This window comes from Felis catus, chromosome X (assembly GCF_018350175.1).
Source record: "Felis catus isolate Fca126 chromosome X, F.catus_Fca126_mat1.0, whole genome shotgun sequence".
Classification (NCBI taxonomy): domain Eukaryota; kingdom Metazoa; phylum Chordata; class Mammalia; order Carnivora; family Felidae; genus Felis; species Felis catus.
Window position 1 is genome coordinate 12,291,781 of NC_058386.1, and position 4,316 is coordinate 12,296,096.

A 4,316-nucleotide genomic window follows, 5' to 3' on the forward strand; every position below is an offset into this window, starting at 1 on the left:
TTAAGGCACTGGTGGCAATGGGGGAAGACGAAAGGGTGTCACTGGAACCCTATCTCCACCACACTGAACTGCACTGTGTCTGCATTGGTCATCATCGGTCAAAACTGAAATTGCAGCAAAGCCGCAGAGATGCTCTGAGGATTGCCGCAATGAGTGGAAGAGAGTCTCCCCTAGTGGGCATTCTACAGATGCCAACAGAAGTGCCCTAGCAGGTTGATGTCTGGGCTTTCCTCTCTACCATGCTGCCTCTTCATGAATTCAGCCCCCAAGTTCCACCTCGTTGCTTGAAAATCATGAGTGGAAAAATTACATCGGGTGACCCTGATGAAAATGGGGACTTTCAAAGCAACAATGAGAAAAAGATCAACAGCCACACTTCTGCCAACACTTTGAGAGTCCTACCACTTCCCCCTCCTGGATAGGGTGATATTGTATCATAGATGACCCATTTCTGTTCGGTGACGCCACCTGGAGGAGCCTCTCCTTACCTTGGTTGCAAGGGCACAGGGCCAGGAAAAGTTGTATTAGAGGGAGAGACAGCCAAAATTAGACCCATTCTAGCAATTTCACTATTAAGTGAAATGGAAATTTCCTAGAAGGAAGAGCTCACGTAACTTACCCCTGAAAACAAAATCAGACTAGATGCCCTGAAAACAAAGTCAGACTAGATGAAGTTATCTCGGGAAATGTTAGACTGGATAAAATCATCAGGAGAATAGAAAAGCCAGTATGTGGAGATTTTAACAAAGCTAATTATTTGCATCAGGGAACAAAGCCATTTTGGAGACAGATATGATTCAGCTTCAGCCTTAAACTTCCTAAAAGTAGCGAATGTCTTTCTTTCGCTGTACTTAATCACTTACGTGACCAGAATTGAGGACAGTAAAATGCTGTATTGTAGTGGAAACCATTCATTTAAAAAGAAGAAAATCTCTTCCCCTTTGCAGTATGATTTCCCAATGTTTGTTGTATCATTTTTTAAAAGTAGTGAAAAAAAGCAATGCAAGTTCTTCATAGAAAATAACAGAGAAGCCAAACAGAAAGGTAGAAATCACCTTTAATTCCACCAACATCAATGACCATTATTTATGTTTTCTAAATATTTGGAACATATTTTTCTTAGCCTTGGGTCTGTATGTGTGTGCGCACATGCGCGTGCATGCACATATGTGTGTAAATACAGGCATGTGTGTAGACACAGATTTATTCTTAAAAAATAACTGGAAGTAGATTGGCAGCTAACGGGCTGGGGGATAGAATAATTGAGGGAATGGGGAGATATCGTTTAAAGGTACAAACATACAAGTAGAACATAAATAAGTTCTGGAGATCTAATGCACAGTGTAGTGATTATAGTCAACAATACTATATTGTAAACTTCAAAGTTGCTAAGAGACTAGATCTTAATTGTTTTCACCATAGAAAAGAAATGATAATTATGTGATGTGATAGAGGTTTTAGCTAATGCTATAGTGGTAACCATATTGCAGTGCATCAGTGTATCAAATCAACACATTTTACACCTTAAAATTTTTTTTTCAATGTTTATTTATTTTTGGGACAGAGAGAGACAGAGCATGAACGGGGGAGGGGCAGAGAGAGAGGGAGACACAGAATCGGAAACAGGCTCCAGGCTCTGAGCCATCAGCCCAGAGCCTGACGCGGGGCTCGAACTCACGGACCGGGAGATCGTGACCTGGCTGAAGTCGGACGCTTAACCGACTGCGCCACCCAGGCGCCCCTACACCTTAAATTTACATTCAGTTATATGTCGATTAACTCTCAGTAAAAAACTGGGATTATATTATTATGAAACTTTGTCACCTTCTCCCTTGTACTTAACAGTGTGTTTTGAATGTATTTCTACATCATTAAATATTCCTCTATGATATAATTTTTAATGATTGTCTAATGTTGCATTCATTTTATGGCTGTATCATATGCTTTTATTTTTTTATTTTTATTTTTTATAATTTATTTTTTATTTTTTAAAATTTACATCCAAATTAGTATATAGTGAAGCAATGATTTCAGGAGTAGATTCCTTAATGCCCCTTACCCATTTAGCCCATCCCCCCCCACAACCCCTCCAACAACCCTCAGTTTGTTCTCCATATTCATGAGTCTGTTTTGTTTTGTCCCTCTCCCTGTTTTTATATTATTTTTGTTTCCCTTCCCTTATGTTCATCTGTTTTGTCTCTTAAAGTCCTCATATGAGTGAAGTCATATGATTTTTGTCTTTCTCTGACTGACTCATTTCACTTAGCATAATACCCTCCAGTTCCATCCACATAGTTGCAAATGGAAAGATTTCATTCTTTTTGATTGCTGAGTAATATTCCGTTGTATATATATACCACATCTTCTTTATCCATTCATCCATCGATGGACATTTGGGCTCTTTCCATACTTTGGCTATTGTGGATAGTGCTGCTATACACATGGGGGTGCATGTGTCCCTTTGAAACAGCACACCTGTATCCCTTGTATAAATGCCCAGCAGTGCAATTGCTGGGTCATAGGGTAGTTCTATTAGTTTTTTTGAGAAACCTCCATACTGTTTTCCAGAGTGGCTGCACCAGCTTGCATTCCTACCAACAATGCAAAAGAGATTCTCTTTCTCTGCATCCTTGCCAACATCTGTTGTTGCCTGAGTTGTTAATGTTAGCCATTCTGACAGGTGTAAGGTGGTATCTCATTGTGGTTTTCATTTGTATTTCCCTGGTGATGAGTGATGTTGAACATTTTTTCATGTGTTGGTTGGCCATCTGGATGTCATTTTTGGAGAAGTGTCTATTCATGTCTTTCGCTCATTTCTTCACTGGGTTATTTGTTTTTTGGGTGTTGAGTTTGATAAGTTCTTTGTAGATTTTGGATACTAGCCCTTTATCTGATATGTCATTTGCAAATATTTTCTCCCATTCTGTCGGTTGCCTTTTAGTTTTGCTGATTGTTTCCTTCACTGTGCAGAAGCTTTTATTTTGATGAGGACCCAGTAGTTCATTTTTGCTTTTGTTTCCCTTGCCTCTGGAGACGTGTTGAGTAAGAAGTTGCTGTGGGCAAGATCAAAGAGGTTTTTGCCTGCTTTCTCCTCGAGGATTTTGATGGCTACCTGTCTTACATTGAGGTCTTTCATCCACTTTGAGTTTATTTTTGTGTATGGTGTAAGAAAGTGGTCCAGGTTCATTCTTCTGCATGTCGCTGTCCAGTTTTCCCAGCACCACTTGCTGAAGAGACTGTCTTTATTCCACTGGATATTCTTTCCTGCTTTGTCAAAGATTAGTTGGCCATACGTTTGTGGGTCCATTTCTGGGTTCTCTATTCTATTCCATTGATCTGAGTGTCTGTTCTTGTTCCAGTACCATACTGTCTTGATGATTACAGCTTTGTAGTATAGCTTGAAGTCTGAGATTGTGATGCCTCCTGCCTTGGTTTTCTTTTTTAAGATCGCTTTGGCTATTCGGGGTCTTTTCTGGTTCCATACAAATTTTAGGATTATTTGTTCTAGCTCTGTGAAGAATGCTGGTGTTACTTTGATAGGGATCGCACTGAATATGTAGATTGCTTTGGGTAGTATTGACATTTTCACAATATTTGTTCTTCCTATCCAGGAGCACGGAATCTTTTTCCATTTATTTGTGTCTTCTTCAATTTCTTTCATAAGCTTTCTATAGTTTTCAGTGTACAGATTTTTCACCTCTTTGGTTCGATTTATTCCTAGGTTTTTGGTGCAACTGTAAATGGGATCAATTCCTTGATTTCTCTTTCTGTCGCTTCATTGTTGGTGTATAGGAATGCAACCGATTTCTGTGCGTTGATTTTATATCCTGCAACTTTGCTGAATTCATGAATCAGTTCCAGCAGTTTTTTGGTGGGATCTTTTGGATTTTCCATATAGAGTATCATGTCATCTGCGAAGAGTGAAAGTTTGACCTCCTCCTGGCCGATTTGGATGCCTTTTATTTCTTTGTGTTGTCTGATTGCAGAGGCTAAGACTTCCAATACTATGTTGAATAACAGTGGTGAGAGTGAACATCCCTGTCTTGTTCCTGACCTTAGGGGGAAAGCTCTCAGTTTTTTCCCCATTGAGGATGATATTAGCGTTGGGTTGCTCATATATGGCTTTTATCATCTCGAGGTATGAGCCTCCTGTCCCTACTTTCTTGAGGGTTTTTATCAAGAAATGATGCTGTATTTTGTCAAATGCTTTCTCTGCATCTATTGAGAGGATCATATGGTTCTTGTCCTTTCTTTTATTAATGTGATGAATCACATTGATGGTTTTGCAGATATTGAACCAGCCCTGCATCCCAGGT